Here is a 22,344-nt window from a genome sequence, read left to right on the forward strand (position 1 = left end):
TTGTGCAAAATGAAAGAATTGTGCAAACACCGTTGCAGGATGGGTGGCCATTCTCTTCGGTGGCTGTCCATCGTACAACTGCATTTGTGGCATTCTGGGGTTTTGCACAAGAGCTCTCTTTATCAACTGCGCACAAGTTCTGTAACAAGGCAGATCAAACATTGCAGAATAGATCAGCCACTCAGAGCAAATGGTTGCAAATCCATTTAAAAGAATTTCCCCCCCAAAAAATTAATAGGACCCAATCTTTGGAAAATAAGCTGTTTACCAAACGTGAATTCAAGTGAAAATCCACCCAAAAGCAACCATTTTCCAATACTGGGAGAGAGACTATTTCCTCTCACCACCGCCACTGCTAATAAAAATCCTGTGGCTTCAGATTTTCCCTGTAGGAATATAAATTTAGAAAGTTTCCCCTTCTAGAAGATAGAAATGAGATATATCATATTTAAGTAAGAAGAAGCAACTTCTGAGCAATTCGAGTGTTCCACTCTGCCAATTTTTAGCCTTATGTGCCTGCCACAGTTGTGTTTGGGAGACCTTCTGAATGTTTAGCTTGTCCTTTTTTCCTCATTCCCCTCCTCCCTTCTTTTGTCTTTTGGAAACAGCATTTGGCATTTCCCGGACAGCCCGGACTCCATAAGGCCTCAGAGTTTGAATGCTAGAACGGCTTGAACATTGCCTGCTGAGACTGAAGAAGAACTTGAGTGAAAATAATCCTCTCCTTTGTTCTCCTTGGTTTGCTTTTTGTTTGCCTGACAGATGTTCAGCCCCTGTGCGTGTGCACGGAACGGCTCCTCCGAAGAGTCGTCAGGCCCTGTGATCAGTCAGCTTATTGATTTCTGAATATCCCTGCGCTGCTTATCGCCACCACTCCACAACGCATGCAAGGCTTCTGGGCCTAAAACCTCTCTCTCTCTCCCCCCCCCCTCTTTTTCCGCTCTCCCTGACATACACAGACTGACACACGATTTGGGAGACCTCCTATTGTGAAGCTCCAGAGGAAAGCAGGTCTTCCCTTTCTTTGGACGACTGTGCAACTTTAAATGGCAGTGGAGCGGGTGGACATTCTGTCAAACAGGCAGATGCGATGATGTGTATTGATGTGTCATGACATGTCATTTCAAATGGGCTGGAAAGCTCTGGAGCCATAAGAGGCCTTGCCTTTTCTATAAGCATGTCTTCACTAGATCTGAATAAAGGCTGCATGGATCAAAGTTATAGTTGTGAATGTGCACACCCAACAAACCCTAGGGTGGATGGATCCATATCCCATTTGCATGTTTCTTTGAACAGTGCTGCCTTTTGCTTCTCCCTCTGTTAAGTCTGTAATTTCAGGAATATTGAAAACTTCCCTCAGACTCGTCAGGGATACCATTGGGCTTTGAATAACTGGGCTTCCTTACCAAAATCTAACATCCCCATTTCCAGGTTTGAGAAGTGTTCTCACCGGTTATTAGCAGAGACGCTCTTATCTCTGGACTTTGGAGTCGATGTCCAGTGCCTCCACACCACCTGGGGGCTCCCAAATCCTCTTTAGTCTGTTCTGGGTGGTGTGGTTTGTGCCCTCAAGAACCTACATGTTAAAAAATGATGCTTAACTTGCAGCAGTGGGGGCCTCCAAAGGTCCAGCCTCCAAAATTACCTAGGTGCACCTCTGGTTGTTAGGGATTCTTTCTAAGCCTGACCTACTAACCGGTAAAAGTGGCAAGACTCTCTTGGCTAGAAAATCTGTCCAGCAAAGAGTTAAAGAGAGTTCAGGGACTCTAGCCAGCCAAGATTTTGTAAAACGCAAGGAAGACATCCATCTGGCAAGAGATAGAGGAAGTCCAATTAGGTAGCAGCTTCTTTAAGGTCCATTGGGAATTGCTGCCATGATACTAACAGTCTTTCTGGTGTCGCTGCTCATGATGAGTGCTCTCACTCATGTGACAGAACTCTGTAGCTCACTGAGCCTTGTATCTAGGTGAGTAGCATTTCACCTGCTCTGAGGGGTTTTCCCTTAGTTCTTGTGATGCTGCTTCATGTCCAAACTAGGACATGCAAGAAACAGACTTCAGAGCCAGTAGAGAAACAACTGGTGACATTTGTAACAGTAGCAGGAACCTGTGGAAGAATCTCAAGGAGAGTTCTCCTTATAAAGGTCCTGCAATTGCCTGTTTCTAAACTCTCATTTTCCTGACTAAGGACTGGTCGACACAAGCACATACATCCCTTGGTTTTTCAACACTTGACACAACACTTCTTTCAGCACTTGATGCCTTGAGTAGACTGCCTGGCTCAATCGATGAGAAGAGTGTTTGATATGAAAGTGAGGTGATATGGAAGTTCTATGTGTGGTGTTAGGTTGTTCACACACACATCATCATCATCACCACGTGATCTTACCGTCATCAAGTGGTGAATGTGCATGTGTGAACCATCCTGCACAGCCTGAGAAGATAAGATCTCTGGTGATAAGTGGCCCTCAGCATCTGGTCTTTGATGGGCTGCCTAACAATCCTAATATAATTTGAAGTACGTTGTACACCAATTTGTACAGTGGAGCACACATCTCACTTGATCTGAAAAAGAAACATAAAGCGAGTAATTCCCCCCACTCCTCAAAAAAGGAAGCAGCACACAAGAAAATGCCATTGGAGAATGACTGGGTAGATATAGTGGTCCTATTATCGCAAATTATTATGTTCGGTTCTGAATTTTTTGCTTAGTTTATTAGTTCTTTTAAAGCCCAAATTATCACTGAGCAGAATGCCAATAGTTAGCTTTTACTCATCAATCCAACCCACAATATAGGAAGCTGTTTCACATACTCTGGTCTAAGCTTATCCCTAAGCACTCCTAGCAGCTACCCAGGACAGCCCTTCATAGGGCAGAGCATTTTGCTACACCAACAGAGTTGGACACAAGAGTAGGTGGGTGACATGACTGTTTTTAATATCTTGAGCATAGCAAAGATAAATCTGAGCTTTCCAATAAAAATAATACCAGTGTTTCAGCATAAAAGGAGGTAGCATACAACTGGCACCCACTTATATCTCTTTCTGGTCATCATAGAAGAAAGTCTGTTAAAATGGCAGGGTGGAATACCCTTTTCTGAAAATCCTGAATGTTTTCTTCTCCGAAATAAACATTTATTCTGAATTAAATATTCACCTTTTCATTCCTACAAAACTCTTTTTAGGGGGGTCACCCTTTTGACCCAGCTGAAGCCATTTTCTTTCCAGAAATAATTTTGCCCATCAGGGTTGTGCCAAGGGAAAAATCTATTTTTAATGTTGTGAGACAATGCAAAAAAGTTGTCATGATTATTATTTCTTTAAAAAAAAAAAAAAGGCAAAGGACATTGCCAGGACATTGCCCCGCAAAGGATCCCTTCAAAAATACATTCTGCCTCGTTCTGGTTAAGTCAAACAGCCTCTATGTGCGCAATGAAGGGGAGAGCAATGAAACTTCTTTCTGTCTAGAGCAGCTGTTAAAACTGTCAAACAGTCTCAATGTCCATTTGGCTGAAGCAGTAAATGTAGCACTAACGAGATTGCGACTGCTCTGCAGAGCTAGCAAATAAACACTTTCGGGTGCTGACATGTTTGTTGCCACATCTGCTTAAGAGATGAGATTAACTATCTGCTTAATGTCACACTTCATTATGCTGCAGTTAAAAGGGTACCTCCAGCAAAAACTTTAGGGAGCGAAAAAACCTGACTGTCAAGCATGAGATTTGCAAGAAGGATGGCTTTCCTGAAATCTAATATGAACAGAAATGCTCCATGCATGGCGGGTATGATAATAGCTTTTGTTATTGTCATTATATCAAATTACACAGAACCCCTCAGAAGTGAAAGATGGCTTATTTTCAGACATGATAGAGACAGAGATCAAAGCTGGCCTGGATATGGAGCAGAAGGGGGGAAAACTGTGGCCAACATGAAGCGCAGCATCTCAGTGGCACTGTGAACTGCATTGGGGCTGCTGTGGGCATGTAAGGCAGCCCCCATGGTGTTGAGGCTGAGTGGCTGTACAGACGGTGATGCTGCACTTATTCCCATTGCAGCAAATGGGAATCACTGGGGCAGTGCTGCTTGCACCACACATCCTCAAGAGCGTTGAGGCTGCTGTACATGTCTACAACAGTCCGGCACAGTTTGCAGTATTACTGAGACAATGTGCATCATGTCAGCCACAGTCTGTGCAGTTCCATGTCACCATTAAAACCCTCAATGATCATGATAAAGAGGTCCTTCACTAGAGGGTTGTGATCTTCCCCCTGCCCCCAGAGATGTATTTCTAGAAGGAAAAGGATTTTAGAGAAAGGCAAAAATAACTTCCTCCACTGCATCTGCTTGGCTGTGGAAGAAACCTTTGCTGTGGCTAATCTCCAGCCCTTCTACAAGCATGCAGCCCTTTTCCCACCCCTGTACTGGTGTGGAACATGTGGGCCAGGGGCGTAGCTAGGGGAGAGGGGGCCCATGTTCATCCCTCTCTCGGGCGGCCCCCCAGAATGAGGGAGACAATGAAGAAAATAGGGAGGGATGGAGCTGGAGGGCCCTCAGGAGCTGGGGGCCCGTGTTCTTTGAACCCTTTTGTTCAATTATAGCTACGCCCCTGATGTGGGCCACGGTCATTTCAGATGTAGTGTGCCTTAAAAAGCACATCCCATTCTCAGGACATGTAGGGTACTGCCCAGGCATGTTGTGTCTCACCATTGTTTTGCATGAATCCTAGAATGCATACAGCACTCCCCTCCAGCTGCACATGGTGGCACAGATCAAGCAGTGGAGGGCAACCAGTCTTTCAGGGAAGCATGTCCACTATTACAGATTTTCTGATCTGGAAACTCCAGGCTGCCATGGGACACAGTCAGATGAACAATCTCTGGCTTGCACTAACAATAATGTACGACTGTATCTATTGGGAACCTTGTGTTGTTCAGGAAAAAAGCAACAGCAATCTACACCCATTTATTTTAAAATGATGGCCCTCTTGCTGTACTTAAAATTAATTTCCCACTTAACTTGATTAATATTTGTAAAGTTTATTTATCAAGATTACATGATAATTAAAGAATGGTCTAGTGAGAACTTGCTGAAATGCTCATGCTTTTTAATAGGCTTTCATGGTTGAAGTCAAACACCATCTCCAGAGTGGATGGACAGTTAGCCTAGTAATGCTGCATGCACACAGTTTGCAGAAATGATATTACACAGGAGTAAGTCTACTGGAAATAATGGGTTTACTATTGAGGAACATCATTTGCACTTCTTCTTCTTCTTCTTCTTCTTCTTCTTCTTCTTCTTCTTCTTCTTCTTCTTCTTCTTCTTCTTCTTCTTCTTCTTCTTCTTCTTTTGAGCAAATTGCATGCATGCAATGTTCCTAGGCTGATGTAAATGTTGCAACCACTAAATTTATTCATGACACACAATACTGAACCTGGTGATGAGGTAAAACAGAGAAGCAGTTTACTCCTGTGTGTGCATGACTCCTCCCCTCGATCTCCCAGTATCTGATGACTTGCAGATGAATGTGTGGGCAGACTCCACTGAAAAGCTTTGTGGCTGGTGTGTTATGAAGCCTCTGTTCAGGATGTTTTATCATGACAGTTCTTCCACATATGCAGATCATAAGTTGATGAAGGCCTGTGTGAAAAGGGCCTCAGCAACCGCAGAGAGAGAGACAGACCTATCTGAGCTGAAGTGCAGGAGCAGCCCATGGCACTGAAAAGTTTATAATAAAAAACGGAGATAGGACTGCGTCTTGGGAGTGGGGTGGAAGATTTATTTATTTATTATTTATTTATTTTATTTATTCAATTTCTATACCGCCCTTCCAAAAATGGCTCAGGGTGGTTTACACAGAGAAATAACAAACAAATAAGATGGATCCCTGTCCCCAAAGGGCTCACAATCCAAAAAGAAACATAAGATAGACACCAGCAACAATCACTGGAGGTACTGTGCTGGGGGTGGATAGGGCCAGTTGCTCTCCCACTGCTAAATAAAGAGAATCACCGCCTTAAAAAGTGCCTCTTTGCCAAGTTCTCAGGTTTGAAGGCAGAGGGCAGAGGGCAACTGGAAGGCTGACGGTGGCTTTAGGGCCTTTTTCAGTTTGGAAATTAAGCATTGCTGCATGGTCTGCACAGCAGCCAAATGAGCAGAACAGGTGAGGGACCAATGCACGTGGAAATTACTGGCACGTGCAGATTGCAGGGACTGGATTTGACAGGTAGCAAGGCTGGGAATGTCGTCTGCTTGAGCGTGGGGGTTGCTGCTGCCAGCTGGAAGAGGCGTTAGCCGGCTCTTTGGACCAGTGGTCTGATTTGGTCCAAAGCAGCTTCACATGTCTGAGGATACCTAAGATAGGCATTAAACATCAGCAATACTATGTAAAGACTAAATGGATGTGTGGGCTAAATACACAAGGCACAAGCCACTGGGAAGATCTGCTGTGCAAGCCCTATTAGATTGGATAGTGTGCTCTTGTGTAGCTCCCACTTGCTTCCACATTGCGTATGCAGGAGCACTAGTAGATTGGGCCCATATTTATTCCCTTCAGGCTTCCCATGGACCTGGCCTCTTTCAGGTTTCCTCACGGATCTTTTGGAGTTCATAATTTGTAATCATGGCTAAACCTTTCGCAGAAATGTCTTTCACTACTCAGATGGTTGCCATTGCCATCTTGATTTACAAATACGAAGAATATTTATAGACCGCCAAAAGTTCCAAAAGCGGTTTACATAGATATACTGTAAATAAGTAAATAAAGTGGCTCCCTGTCCCCAAAGGGCTCACAAACTAAAAAAGAAACAAAAAGTAGACACCAGCAACAGCCACTGGAGGGATGCTGTGCTGGGGCTGGACAGGGCCAGTCGCTCCCCTGCTGCTAACAAAGAGAATCACTGCTTTAAAAAGGCGTGTCTTTGCTCAGTTAGCAGGGGATTTAATGCATCTTTCACATGGAATTACTTTTTCTTACCACTGTAAGGTTACATTGTGAAATTATCTCATCCAGTCCTGAAAATAGATTCAGCACACAGTGGGTTGCAAGCTACTGCATATTTTACGATTATTATATTGACATCCCACCTTTCTTCCATCGTGGAACTCGAGACAGGTTACATGGGGCTTCCAGGCAGACACACATATAGGCATGTGGTGGCCACTGGAACTGCTTAGGTTCAGCAAGGTGCCTGTATCATATGCCCTCAGCCCATACCCTGAGAGTCTGAGTCTCTGGGCATGTGGTAGGTTTATCATATCCCCAAAGGCCAGATTCTATGCAGATGAATATCAATGTGACTCCAAATGTTCAAAAGAGGGCAGCAATTCACCCATAACATTTCTGTCAAATATTGACATAGTATAGTTTGCCAGTAGAAAACAAAGCAGGTAACCTATTAGGCTATAACATAATCAACAATCTATTAATCTAGTATCCAAATACCAGAGACTGATAGAAAATTAATGATGGGGTCATGGTGCACAGTATTTTCCTTGGGCATGTGATTAAACAAAAGCCTGAATTATTTTTCTCCAAATCAATTCACATTAAATATAAGGTTTTTTCTGCAGTTTTGGAACTAAGCTTGGCCTCTGGATCATAGACATCCATATTAGTACAATAATTGAAATCAAATGCTGCTGATTGCCAAATAAAAACTGAAAATTTATACACTGAAAATGTACACTGATTTTTTTTAGCGATGTGTTGCAATCCGGTATCTTTTTAAAAAGCCAGTGCAGAGCAAAGAGACCTGACTGTTGTTGTACACTGTGGAATACAGATCTAGAATCTGGCACTAAAATTCACATTCAAATAGTATACAATTCTCTCTTTTTATTGATAACACGTTTCCATTGTATATTTGAGACTTGACAGGTCTGACTTCATCAAATTTCTGTATGTGTCTGTTTAAAGAACTGCCTTAGTGTGTGCCCATATCTAAGGCGGGTCAGGAAGGATGCCCTGCTAGCATGAGATCCTAAAAAGTGCCTTTAAGCCTCTCACAAAGTACTTGTGCCACACACATGAATGTCACTAATGTGGAACAGAAAGAAAAACTGACTATAGGTCCTCAACCCATGTACACTTTGCATTTACAGACCAATGTAAGAAAAAAGCGGTTTAAGTCTCACATGTGGACACTTGGTCCACACAGAAAAGCAAACAAAATGCAACCAGACTCCTTTCATTTCCTGCAGTTTTTCTGAAACCCATGACAGCAACTCAATGCTGCCATCTGGTGTCTCCCCCTGCTTAGTACACCTAGCCCAAACCACTTCAGATTCTGACCTCTGGGCAGCTGCATGTATGGACTGACTTCATTGAAAGCCACCGTAGTGGTATGAGAGCTCTGTCTTTGGTGTTATGTCTGGGACAGCCCAGTCACACACTTAAACCATCACTTGATGTTCCATTTGTCAAATGATGAATATGTTGTGTAAATCAAGCCAAAAGAGCTCATGAGAAAAGATATGTACTCACTGGAAAGAAGAGTCGGTAATCTTCTTTCCTAAACAGTTTAACCCCTCTCATTACTATCACAATGGGGATGTGTCCCATGCTGAGTTCTTGCCCTCTCCACGAGAACATTTAGATTATAATCTTTATATATAATTCTCTAAGACATACCTGTGGCTAATCCCATGCATGGCAGCTCTCGTGAGAGTTCAGAGAGCTGCCAGATAGCCACAGGACAGGTGGGGGGAAGAAAATGGTGGTGGTGGCGGCGGTAGCCGGCCGGCCGGAAAGCAGCAGCAGCAGCAGCTCGCAGAAGAAGCCGGCGGGAGAGGGAAGGAACCAACACCCGGCTGGCCAGAAAGGGGGGCAGGCAGGCAAGAAGCTGGCCAGCCAGAAAGCAGCAGCAGCGGTGGGGGTGGGGGGTGGGCAAGAGAAGAAACCAGCTCCAAGCCAGCCAGCCAGTGGCAGTGGGGGGGGATGGGAGAAGAAGCCAGAGCATGGCCAGCCACAAAGTGGCAGGCGGGCGAGCTGGTGGGTGAAAGCCGACCACCTGGCCGGCCAGAAACTGGTGGGGGGTGGGGCAGGAGAAGAAGCCGGCTCGCCAGCCCTGGATTAACCATAAGGCAAAACAAGCACGTGCTTAGGGCATCAAGGGAAGGCGGGCATCACAGAGTTTTCCCCCTAGCTATCATGCCCTTAGCTCTTTCACAGAACATAAGAACACAAGAACAGCCCTGCTGGATCAGGCTCAAGGCCCATCTAGTCCAGCATCCTGTTTCGCACAGTGGCCCACCAGATGCTGCTGGAAGCCATGAGGGCATGCCCTCTCTCCTGCTGTTACTCCCCTGCAACTGGTACTCAGAAGCATCCTGCCTTTGAGGCTGGAGGTGGCCTTTGGCCCTCCAACTAGTAGCTGATGATAGACCTCTCCTCCATGAAGTTATCCAAACCCGTCATGCATGATTTTATAGACCTCTATCATGTCGCCCCACAGTTGTCTTTTTTCTAAACTAAATAGCCCCAGGTGTTGTAGCTTTGCCTCACAAGAAAGGTGCTCCAGGCCCCTGATAATCTCGGTTGCCCTCCTTTGCACCTTTTCCAGTTCTACAATGTCCTTTTTTAGATGTGGTGTCCAGAACTGTACGCAGTACTTGAGGTGTGGCCGCACCATAGTTTTCTATAAGGACATTATAATATTAGCAGTTTTATTTTCTTTATAATATTAGCAGTTTTATTTTCTCCCTTCCTAATGATCCCTAGCATGGAACTGGCCTTTTTCACAACTGCCACACATTGAGTCGACATTTTCAACACACTGTCCACCACGACCCCAAGATCCCTCTCCTGGCCAGTCACCAACAGGTCAGATCCCATCAGCGTATACTTGATGCTCCAGTTTTTCGTCCCAAAGTACATCACTTTACGCTTGCCAACATTGAACCGCATTTGCCATTTTGTTGCCCACTCCCCAGTTTGGAGATCCTTTTGGAGCTCCTCACAATCTGTTTTGGATTTCACTATCCAAAAGAGTTTGGTATCATCTACAAATTCGGCCACCTCGCTGCTTACCCCTACTACTAGACCATTTATTAATAAATTTAAAAGCACCGGTTCCAATACAGATCCCTGGGGGACCCCACCTTACTTCCCTCCATTGTGAAAACTCTCCATTTATACCTACCCTCTGTTTCCTGTCTTTCAACCAGTTAGCAATCCACACATGTACTTGTCCCCTTATCCCATGACTGCTAAGTTTTCTCAGGAGACTTTGATGAAGAACTTTGTCGAAAGCCTTTTGGAAGTCCAGGTATACTATGTCAACTGGATCACTTTGATCCACACACTTGTTGACATTCTCAAAGAACTCAAAAAGGTTTGTGAGGCAAGATTTACCTTTGCAGATGCCATGGTGGTTCTCCCCCAGCAGGGCCTGTTCTTCTATGTGCTTTACAGTTTTATCCTTGAGGATGCTTTCCATCAATTTGCCTGGAATGGATATTAAGCTAACCGGCTTGTAATTTCCTGGATCGCCCCTGGATCCCTTTTTGAAAATTGGTGTTACATTTTCTACCTTCCAATCCTCCGGTGCAGAGCCTGATTGCAGGGAGAAGTTATATATTTTGGCAAGGAGATCAGCAATTTCACGTTTGAATTCTTTGAGGACTCTTGGATGGATGCCATGCGCCCCTGGTGATTGGTTAGTTTTCAGTTTTTCCAGACAGTTTAGAACATCATCTCTTGTCACTTCTATCTGACTCAGTTCTTTAGCCTCCATCCCTGAAAACTCTGGTTCGGGAACAGGTATATGCTCTGTATCCTCTGCCGTGAAGAGGGACACAAAGAACTCATTGAGCTTCTCTGCAATCTCCATATCCTCCTTAATCATCCCTTTCACTCCCTCATTGCCTAATGGTCCAACCATCTCCCTGGCAGGTTTCCTGCTTCTGATGTATTTAAAGAAGTTTTTATTATTCCCCTTGATACTTTTAGCTAAATGTTCCTCAAACTCTCTTTTCTTCTCCCTTATTGTCAACTTGCATTTCTTTTGCCACCTTGCATTTCGAGAAACTACTAAACTATGTATCTGAAGTAAAAAGTAATTGATTTGCGAAAGATTACTGTAAAGAGCAGTACAAAATATTGATAAAACTTCACATAAGAGATGGTTGTACTGTATGTTATGATGTCTGACCTTGAAGATGAAATATTTTTCTCAATCATTCCTTCTGTTGTGGTTATTTATAAGAAATTATAGGCAGTGGAACTATTTTGTTTTACCTTAAAAAATCTAGAAGAAAACTTTTAAAAATTTAAATAAATATTAAGGTATGAGTAAATAATTTGCTTGGGTCTTAATGTCTTGTCAGTTAAGCAATGGAGGGGGCCGAGGGGGGGCACCATTGTTGGGCTGTGCTTAGGGCATCAGTTGCTCTTGATCTGGCCCTGCGGCTTCCCCATCAGAAAGGGGGGTGGGTGGGAGAAGGCTGGCCAGAACGAGACAGAGGGTAAGGAGAAAGAAAAAGGCGGAGGGCAGGCCGGCAGGGGAAGAAGGCGGTGGTGGGTGGGTTGGCGGGCCAGAGATGCAGATGCTCTGCACCCAGCCCAGCTAGTATAATATAAATGTCAAACTCAAATGGGCTCAACTCCTCACTCAGCCACAGCCACCAGTACAAACTTGGGGAGAGGGAGAATGGCCCATAGACTTGGGCCATAGACATCCTTCTAGTCCATAGACATCCCATCACTTGAGCTGGAAAACCATATCTGATTGGATGATAACTCCACCCCAAGTGCAACTTAACCACAAAACCCCAAAGCACACTGAACTGCAAAACATTGTTCACTAGAACTGTGCCATAGTTCATGGTGCAGTTCTGGCACCATGGCAAGGCCACTGTGACTGCCCCAGGTACTCCGCCAGTGGAGTTTAATTTAAGGCCATGAGATCGTATTTTAAATCTTATATGAAGCTCACGTTTTAGTCATGAATATTTAGTTATGATTAAGAGCCTACATCCAAAGTTGCATGTAGGCAATGCTTCCCATGCACATGGGTGAGTTTCTCTGCAAGCTTCCTTTCTTTCCTGTACCTCCTAAAAATGTTATGAGGGGCTTCAAATCCTCTGTGACTTATTTTCAGGAGGCACAGGGGGCTGTGGAAGGAAAGGGAGGGATTGTTGAAAATTGCCCTTGCCCTTTTGTGCATGCGCAGAACCCATAACATGTTCCCTGCCCACAACTCTTAATTTAGATGTAGGCCAGTATTGATTGCAGGTTGTTGGGTAAAGACATGGGCCAGAATCTAGGACAGAGGTGTAAGTTCCATAGCTTTCAGTGGCTCTTAATGGGCACTCTAGGATCCCAGCTCTGTGGCTGCTTGGATCGCAGGAGAAGGCTGCCCAAGCAGGCACACCGGGTATCAGGGTGGAAGGGCACACTTCCGCCCTTCTCCCTTGGTAATAGCTTGGGGCAAAAACCTGAGCTACCTGCTGGAGTAGTGCTGGGATCAGGCCCAAACCCGACGCTCCACACAAGCAGCCTGGGTAGGGCTGTTCATGTGAATAACCGCACTGAATTATATTAATCAAGGACCGTACCCAGGACTGGGGATATTTCAAGGCCTCAACCCAGTTTGGGGGGCCTTTTGTGCAGATAATTGTGTGGCATCATCTGAACAGGCAAGCAAAGAGCATGCTCCGTGTCCCAGATGGCTTACATGAACAAATGACCCATTAACTCAAAATAAACCCATTATCCAATTTAAAAGTGTGGCTTCTCGGTCGTGTGTTCCATAATTGTGATGAATTTGCTTGGGTGTTTACATTGGGTGGAATAGCTGCTTAACTTTAAGCCATTCAGAGGCTATTAGCTTGGTTTTACAACCACGACGACTTGGTTTGTTTGAGGAGCAATGTTACTGGGTGATGGAGCTAGCCTCATTTAAGGCTAGCTGACAGGAGTGGATGGATACAATTTAAAAAATCTTTTTACTGTGCAGTGCTGTACCTATGATATATAAAACATTACAGTAGTAAAACAAAATCAAACATTATGGCTGACTTAATGAGGAAAACTATTCAAAGTACTCCCAATGAAATGAAAAGGACCAGTTAGGCAATGCCTAACTTGTCCATTTCATTTCAATGGGACTACTTTGAGTAATTTTCCTCATTCTGTCAGCCAATAACATCATTTCTTCAGCAGTAGAAAACCGGTTTGACAAGCTGTTTGCCTGAGTGTGTGAGCAATGATGCCTTCATGTAAATTGCGACAAGTAAATGCTGGACCCCCAGATGAAAGATATAGTTATCAGACATACCATAAGAAGCAAATACGATCTCTCTTTCTGCACTAAAAAACTGAAAGTACTCAGTTGATCCATATGCACAAGGCATGGGTCATAGAGCAATTATCTCTGGGCATTATTTACACAATTTAACAAAAATAAACGGGCGTTTAATGTGTCCTGAGCACTTTCTCAGTCAAGGCTCTCTTCACCCTCTGTGACATCAGCACAGATTGACCAGTGATAGTCAGAAGGGCAATTTGACCTCTGACTGGTAAGCTTCAGCAATAGCGTCATTAGCCCTAACACGGCCTGTGTTTGGTGGGAGGAGACCTCCTGATACCCTGCCAAGCACCCTGTTTCCCAATATTTTTGTTTGGAGGCTGGTGTTAGCTTCTCAGCCCAGCTCCCTGACTTGCTGATGCTACTACTGGCACTACCAGCACTGCCTCCTGACAATGCTGCCTGCCTCCATGCTGCTGCTGCTGCCTTCATTTCCCCACCGCGCTTGCAACAGGGATCGGGTAGATGGGCTGTTTCCTCTCCCATGCAGGAGAGAAAACAGCCCATCTACCTACTCCCTGTTGTCAGCACCATGGTGAGATGAAGGCAGCAGAGGTGGGGAGAAGGCGGTGACTGTGTTAGAAGGTGGTGACTGTGGCAGCGGCAGCAGCAGGTGGCAGCAAGGCAGAGCGCCTCATGGGGGAGCTAGTGCCAGGCCCTGTTGAGGAGCTCTGTCATAACATCAGCAGATTAGGTACTCGTTTCCAGGCTGTTGACTATGAACATGCTTAGCAGGTGACTACAAAGAACGGTTTCCCTCTAAAGTCTGAGAATGGCAGTTGGGTGAATGAGTGCAGAGTTAGAGGAAAGATGAAGCGGTTGAGCCATCATGTGATTAGCTCAAAACCCTGCCTGCATTTGCTGTAGCTTCATGGCTACAGATTTGAATAGCAAGCTGGTTAGGCAACAGAGCTGAATGCATCCAAAACTGGGGCGGCGGCAGCGGGAGGCAGAGGAGAGATATTTCCCATAATACTTGCCTTTGAGATTAAACTTCTCAGCCCCTCATTTCTGAGGTCAAGTGATTCTTTGCCTCTTCCCTATAAATTTCCATTTCTAAACTGAGCAATCCAGAATATCCTAGTCAGGGCCAATCCCATTCGCCACCTTGTACCAATGCTTCTATATTTCATCCCTTGCAGAGTTTAGTTTTGTCTTTAGAAACACAGACCTTCATTGTCATGGGGAGGGGGTGGATGGACGTTTCCCAGGTAGGGAACAAACTATGTTAACTTGGGCACTAGGAGCTGGGATAGTTTCCTTAGCCATTTGAGCTTTGTGGGGAGGCCTGTGGTGCAGTCAAAGCTGCCACAAGTATCTGCCATTTTATTCCTGTTCTTCATACTAGATAACTCCTATCATCTCCAGCCAAAAGCCATTACTGTTGGGGATGATGGAAGTTGTAGTCAACATCTGAGGATCCCTTTTACAAAGAACACTGGTCTCAAGGTCCTATAGAGAAGCCCCTGGCCACTTTTGAGACTTAATGTATGAGACAGCCATACATTTTGAGACAGCCATGTATTCATTGCTGCTGTGAAATTACCTTTGCCCTGAGTCTACTTAGCTTTATATCAGAATCAGAAACTTTCTAGTTTACTTTCCAGCCCCAGGAATGAGCAACATTACTTAGTGGTGTGTGCGTGGGAAGAATCAAGTTGGGGTAGGCTCAGTGACCAGTTTTAAGACAAACCTAGTTCCTTGCTACATCCTACTTTGCCATCCATCAAGGAATCCTTGTTCAGTCAGAAGACTGTTGAACACAGTTGGGACAGCCATGTATTTTTAGATTGTGAGCACTTTGGGGACAGGGAGCCATCTTATTTTATTTATTTGTTTGTTTGTTTGTTTATTTTTTCTCTGTGTAGATCATTTTGGAAACTTTTGTTGAAAAGCGGTTATCGGGATACCATGTTACCTGGTCGTTTGGGTGGCCCTGTGGAGGCTGGAGAAGGACGTGGCATCCCTCCCCTGAGGCTTTCATTCCATTTAGGGGGCAGTGGGGATGAAAAGAGCCCAGGCTGGTCAGATCCCAGTGGGGTTGAGAGGGCAAGGCAGGGAGAGCTGCAGGAAACAGCTCTAGGGAGACAGCTAGGTTGGGTGTGGCAGGAAACAGGAAGCAAGGTCAGGAAGGGGGCGGGGCTGGAAATAGGCTTTAAGCCCTGTCAGCACTGCACTGGGGGTATTTAAAGACAAAGCGGCTGATGATTAGGGGCTGCTTCTGAGTATGGGAGCCAGGAGTTCTCCAGGAGAGGGGACTGGCTGAATACAGCCAGCAACCCAGGAGGAGGACTCAGGTGACAAGCTAACCTCCTCCCCTGGCTGTTCCTGAGGCTAACCTTTTTGGGGTTGCTGGAGTCATTCTGGAGTTTAAGGAGGGCTAGGAGCCCCACCACATCCCCTGGGAGTCTGACAGTGGTATATAAATATTTGTTGTTGAATTTGCATGAGACATTGTTCATCCTTGGATATTATTTGAAAAGAAATACTAGACTGTGCTAGAATGTTAAATTCTGAGTAATGAGATGACTGTAAATCCAGCATGGCTCAACATCTGGCCATGTTCATCCTATTTACTAGGGACATGTACAGAATGGGATTTGCATTCCATTTTGAGCTCAGAACAGAACGCAAATGCCTAGAACACTCCAATAGAAAGAGCTTGAACATTTCAAGTGTTCCGAACGCCATTTTGTTCCGAGTGCCAAGTTGATTTGTATGATAACAAGCCAACCAAGAAGCAAGCAGATTTCAAGCCAGTGCCAAAACCAGTCGTCGAGGACAAATTGTGCTTTCAAAATGGTGCTCAAAACAATCTGAACATTTCAACTCAGAATGGGGTCATTCCATTCTGAGCTCGAAAGTAAAGTGTGCCATCAAGTCAGTGTCGACTCCTGGCGACCACAGAGCCCTGTGGTTGTCTTTGGTGGAATACAGGAGCGCAGTAGAAGATGATGCCTTTCAACATCTTCCTATATCGCTGCTGCTCAATATAGCTGTTTCCCATAGTCTGGGAAACATACCAGCGGGGATTCGAACTGGCAGCCTCTGGCTTGGTAGTCAAGCCATTTTCCCCACTGTGCTCAAAATGGGCCCTTTATTTGAAGGGTGTTCTGTTTCAAGCTCAAAAAACTTGAAATGGCCCATTTCGAGCTAGAAAATGTTGAGCTCGAAATGTTCTGCACATCCCTACTACAGGTACTCACTACCAAACAAAACTCTTACCAGCTGGAAGGCCTTGGGTGCAGGTTTCCGTATAATTAGACGCGGTCAACAGCCTTGCTTAGTAGGATGTTAAGTGTAATATGTTTTGGAGTATTGTTTTTACCATACAAACTATTCTTTTCCTTTTCAAAGATCTTCTGTTTCTCACAGATAGAGTCACTTGACTGGAAAAGGCTTGATCATTTCAAAGGCACAATAACGCCACCTGGTGGCCAACATGGTGCTGCTTTTGTATACTAGCTCTAAAGTAAAGTTGTGTCATGGAGTCAGTGTCGACTCCTGGCGACCACAGAGCCCTGTGGTTGTCTTTCATAGAATACAGGAGGGGTTTACCATTGCCATCTCTCACGCAGTAAGAGATGATGCCTTTCAGCATTCTTATTTATTTATTTATTTATTTATTTATTGTTAAATTTATACCCCGCCTTATGCAGTGCAAAAAAACAAGAGGCAGCAGTGGAGACAATCATATTAAAAAAAGCCTGGGTAAAAAGCCAGGATTTGACATGCTTTCTAAAAACTGTGATGGAGACTGAGGAGTGAATACCCACCGGGAGAGCATTCCAGAGTCTGCGGGCAGCAGCAGAGAAGGCCCTATCGACACCGAAGGCACGACAACCGAGCCTCCCTCATTGTCGGCACCCAGAGCAGAGCCGCCTCAGATGACCTCATCAAGTGGGCAGAAACACTTGGGAGCAGGCGGTCCCTCAGGTATCCCGGGCCCAAACCGTTAAGGGCTTTAAAGGTCAAAACCAGCACCTTGAATTGGACCCAGAAACGAACTGGCAGCCAGTGCAACTCTTTCAGAATGGGTGTGATGTGTGGTGGGTCCTCCATGTGGAACCACCTGCTGCAAAATGCGTCTCCTAGATGAAGCACCTGCAGAGACCAGATGCTGAATCAAATAACGCCTAATGAAGGTAGATAAAGAAAGTCCAAGTGGAAGTCCAAGTGGAAGCCCTTCAGGTATCTGCCAGTGGTGCAAGGGGAGAAAGTGTGGCTGAAGTGGCTGAACTTCTAGTGGAAAGAGCAGTAGCCTGTCTGGGTGAAGCTAACCCTTGCTAGCATATGCCAGCTCAATACATGCGCATATCCATCTGAAAATAGTGGGATTGGACACCTTGTGACCCAGGGAACATTCCTGAATGGAAATGAAGGACTCTGAGACCTGAAGCTTTTGGTGTACTTTTTGGTGACTCTATGCATTTTGCCAGCTCCCTGCACATAGGAACATAGGAAACTGCCATATACTGAGTCAGACCATTGCTCTATCTAGCTCAGTATTGTCTTCACAGACCGGCAGCAGCTTCTCCAAGGTTGTAGACAGGAATTTCTCCCTGGCATCTTGGAGAAGCCAGGGAGGGAACTTGAAACCTTCTGCTCTACATCCAACTTGTGCCACTCCTTCTCCTTTAGAGAAGACAGGTTGGAGCAAAATGAGGGAAGCATGAGCTCCTGGGCTCTGTGAAACAAAGTATTTACCTTAGGTCTGAATGTAGGATCAGTCCTTAGTAGAACATCGTCTGGATAAACTAAACAGATTTCCTTATGTACAAAAAGGGCTCTCATCTCTGACACTCTGCGTGCTGAGGTAATGGCCACCAAAAACAGAACCCGAAGGTAAGGAGTCTCAAGGAAACCGATCTGAGAGGCTCAACGGGAGACTTGGTTAAGGCTGAGAGAACATTTAAGTCCCACATGAGGAGCTTATGAACAGTGAGTGGCATGAGCAATGAGGCAGCCCTGAGGAACCTTTTCACGTAAGGGTGTGTGAAGAGATCCACGTTGCCATCCAGGTCCCAAACAGAGGCTATAGCAGCCACTTGCCTCCTGAGAGTATTAAGTCTCCAACCCCTATCTAGACCCTTTTGAAGGAAACTTAACAGGTGAGACAGAGATGCGGACAAGGGATGCACCCCTTGGGCCTTGCACCAGGCCGAAAACCCCTTCCAAGTGGCTTGGTATATCCTGCCAGTTGAGGGCCTGCAGGAAGCCAAAATAGTGATCAGAACTCCCTGGGGGAAACCACAAATCCCTTATGAGCTCTGCTCAACCTCCAACTGAATAGATTCATCCAATCCGGATCTGGGTGGAACACCAGACCCTGTTGGAGTAGGCGAGGATCTAATCCTAGATCTGGTGGGGCTTCCATGGAAATTTACATTAGATCTAAGAACCACAGGCAGCATGGCTAGTGGGGGGCAACTAAAATGATTTCCGCCTGGACCCTGTGAATAGTCTGAGGGATTATGGCTACTGGTGGAAAAGCATACACTAGAATTGGGGGCCATGGTGTTGGCAGAGGGTCTACATTTTCTGCTCCTGGTGATTGGTACCTGGAGACAAATTGAGGGAGTTTGGCATTGGATGGCGTAGTAAATATTCCTCTTGGTTATGCATAAGAATGCATGGAAACTGAGTGACCACTCTGCCTGGTTGATCTGGGACCAGCTCAGCCAGGCTGCCATGGTGTTCTGATCTCCCTTGACTTGGACGGTTGATAGGGACAGGAAATTGGTCTCCACCCCGAGGAAGAAAACTTCTGCCTCCAGTATTAGTGACTGGGACTTGGTGCCCCTTTGATGGATTACATGGGGCTGGGCAGTGGTGGTTCATTCAGACCAGCACATACTTGTGTTGGATGATTGGTAGGAACTTGTGCAGAGCCAGATGTGCTACCTGGAGTGCCAACCAGTTTATGCTGTGCTGTTTCTCTGCCTCTGACCACTGGCCCCAAGCTATGTGATGGAAACAATAGCTGGCGCCCATGATTATGTGGATGCAGGAGACCAGGAGGAATAGGTCCCCTTTCTGGGTGGCAGAGGATGCCCACCATGTTAGGGTACGGAAATTTTCTGGCAGGATCAAACCAAGATCTGGTCCTGCCACAGAAGCAACAATGATCGGAGGGAGCAAGAGTGGAACCTTGCCCATGGAATCAAGCCTATGGTGGAAATCATGGACCCCTGAATGACAGGAGGGCTGACCTTGGCTGGCATTGTAGTGCCTGGCAGGTCCCAACTAGCTTCTGTCTGTGGCAAGGAGGGAGATCATGCCCTTGGACAGTGTCTGTGATGGCACCGAGATGGTGAATTCTGGTTTTTGTTTGCAGGGAGCTCTTTGCTCTGAAGGGCTGCCTGTTTGGGGATTTATGTGTATATACATGGTCTTTGTTCTTGCCATTGATGTATTGTATGTATTTTTGTGTATATAGACTTATTTACATAGTTTAGAATGTTCATGTCAGTCATCAGTTTTGTAGACTTTGGTCAGTTTGTATTTCTTACTGGACGCTTGAGACTGTTATTTTTCTGTTAGGATGATCTTTCACTCATAGGTTCGAGGCTTGGACCAGGTAGGTTGGCCCTGCTTGGCTTGGCGAAAGCAAATGGGCAACCACAAACCCCTGAACTGAGATGAGGGAGGACTACTCTGTACAGTCCTCCTTGGAGAAAGAGGATGACGGCATGGCCTTCTTTTTGTCCTTTGTTTCTACCAGAACTGGGACTACGACTTCATCAAAAAGTCTGATGATGAACTGGCCAAAAAGCTGGGACTTCTGGTCCACCTTCCAGTTCTTAAGCCATAGCATGTGGCAAACAATAACATCAGAAACCAAGGCCCTGGCTGATAACTGGTAACATCCAGGGCAAAATCAGCCATGATGGCAGCAGCTTTGTCCAATTTATTCAGGCCTTGCCTAAGTTTAGAGCAGGGCTGCTCAACTTCGGCCCTCCTGCAGATGTTGGCCTACAATTCCCATAATCCCTGGCTATTGGCCACTGTGGCTGGGGATTGTGGGAGTTGTAGTTCAAAAACAGCTGGGGGGGCCTAAGTTGAGCAGGCCTGGTTTAGAGAGTTCTTTCACCCATAGGAGAGGCCTGTGCAAATATGGAATTTACTACGGGAGCCTACATGGACAGTATCATTGCTTCATGAGATCTTCAAAGGGCCGCCTCGGTTTTTGTCATCCTGATTCTTCAGCATGTCATCCCCATCTTTAGGCAGAATTGCCCCACTGATGAGGGCAGCAACTGTAGCATCAACAAGAGGCACTTGAAGCTTGTCCATTACCAGCCTGGTGGCTGTATAAAGCCTCCTCACTGGCAGAGGAGAGCCCCTGCCACCACTTGGATTATTCCACTCAGATTGGATAGTACTGGGAAATAACTGTGGACAAGGCATGTTAGTCTCAGACGACTGGACCAGAGAAAGAACCTCCTGGTCGTCCTCAGAGGAATTAGAGTGAGGAAATCACATCCTCCAGTGTGAAGGTTCTTCAGGCCTTGGAAAGGAGGACCGGAAAATCCAGTTGAGAGAACAGGCATTGATAAGTGGACTGAGAAGGGCCTGTCTCATCCTGAGAGCTCCCCATCCTCTCTGCCTGAAATAAAGTCATTTCCTTTATCAGAAATGGTCTAAGTATTGGGCAAAGTGGGGGCCCTGGGTGTAGGAGCTTATTGCGTGAGGAGTGATGAAGGTTCAGCTGGAATCCTGGTCCTTTTATTGTGGTCTCAGGGGTTGGGGGAGCCACATTCTGAGCCACTGGAGAAATGGTCAGAATGCTGTCTGGGCCTCTTGTCAGAGTGCCACCTAGAGGAGGTATTCTCAGCCAGCACATGTAATTAGGTTTTCATGCTCTGGAGTGGGATTGGTAGACATCCTAAGTAGACCCTAGAAGTTAACTAAAAGCAGGATAACTCTCTCTGCCAAGGCCACTTTGCACTTGGGGTGAACTGCCTTGTCTTTTTCCTCCTTTCACAAAAGGAGGAATGTGCCAATTAGTTCAACAGGAAAAACAGATAAGGCTTGCAGAGGTAGATCTCCCCCGCCCCCGTCCCCCACACACAAGAGGTTGAGCAAGCCATACGAACTTAAAAGATACATCCATCAAAAATACTGATTAGATTACTGGACTTTTCCATTTCTGCAGATGTCCCTTCTCATGTCTATGCACTCTGTTTCCATGACAAAAGCCTTGGCATAATTTGGCAATTCCCACATTGTTACACTCAGGTAGATCAGCAACAATGGGATCTCTGTCAGTTCCGCCCTACACACCTGTCAGACAGCAACAGTCAATTGGAATTTGCCCCTAGGATATGATTTTGGGTATGAGTCCCAATTTCATGATCCAGTGCGCTCCCTTGTACCCTTCATGTGGGATTCCATTGCATATTCCTTGTGATCTTCTTGCTCTCCACACACCAGCTACCTTGGGGTTACCAACAGCTTTTTTGGGTGATTTACTGTCCACCAGCCACCACTCAAGGCGGTGTTCAGTACTTCATGTCACTCTCCAGAATGGCTCTCTTCCCCAACCTGGTCTGCTCAGTCTTCCTTGCTACCGTGGGAAACTGGATCTAAGAGGGAAGCACCTCTTGGTGCTTACAAAATAGCCTTTGCATGGAGATTATGGGAGTTGTGGTCAACATCTGGGAATCCATGTTAGACGTTGCCAATCACCCAGGAGCAGTTCCCTTAACACTGTTCAAGAACGAGAGAGGATGAGGAGATGCCCCTCCCACATAGCTTTCATAAGCCTTTGCAGGATTGGCCCTAAGGGCAGGTGGGAGAAGCAGCCCAGCCTTGGATACACTTCCCCACTGAGGAAGAATATGGTCTCAGGCAGAATTCATTGTTTTGATTGGTTCCTGTTGCTGAGCCAGGCCTTTGTCCTGGTTTCCATTACTCAATCACCTGTCTGAAGTTAGGGCATGTGCCCTTCTCCTTCACATGTTAGGGGAACATTCAATCACAAGATGGTGTGACTTGGGTTCCTTTTCCCCTTTATAGAAAGAAGAGAACTACAG

Source organism: Hemicordylus capensis, chromosome 1, assembly GCF_027244095.1.
Source record: "Hemicordylus capensis ecotype Gifberg chromosome 1, rHemCap1.1.pri, whole genome shotgun sequence".
NCBI classification, from domain to species: domain Eukaryota; kingdom Metazoa; phylum Chordata; class Lepidosauria; order Squamata; family Cordylidae; genus Hemicordylus; species Hemicordylus capensis.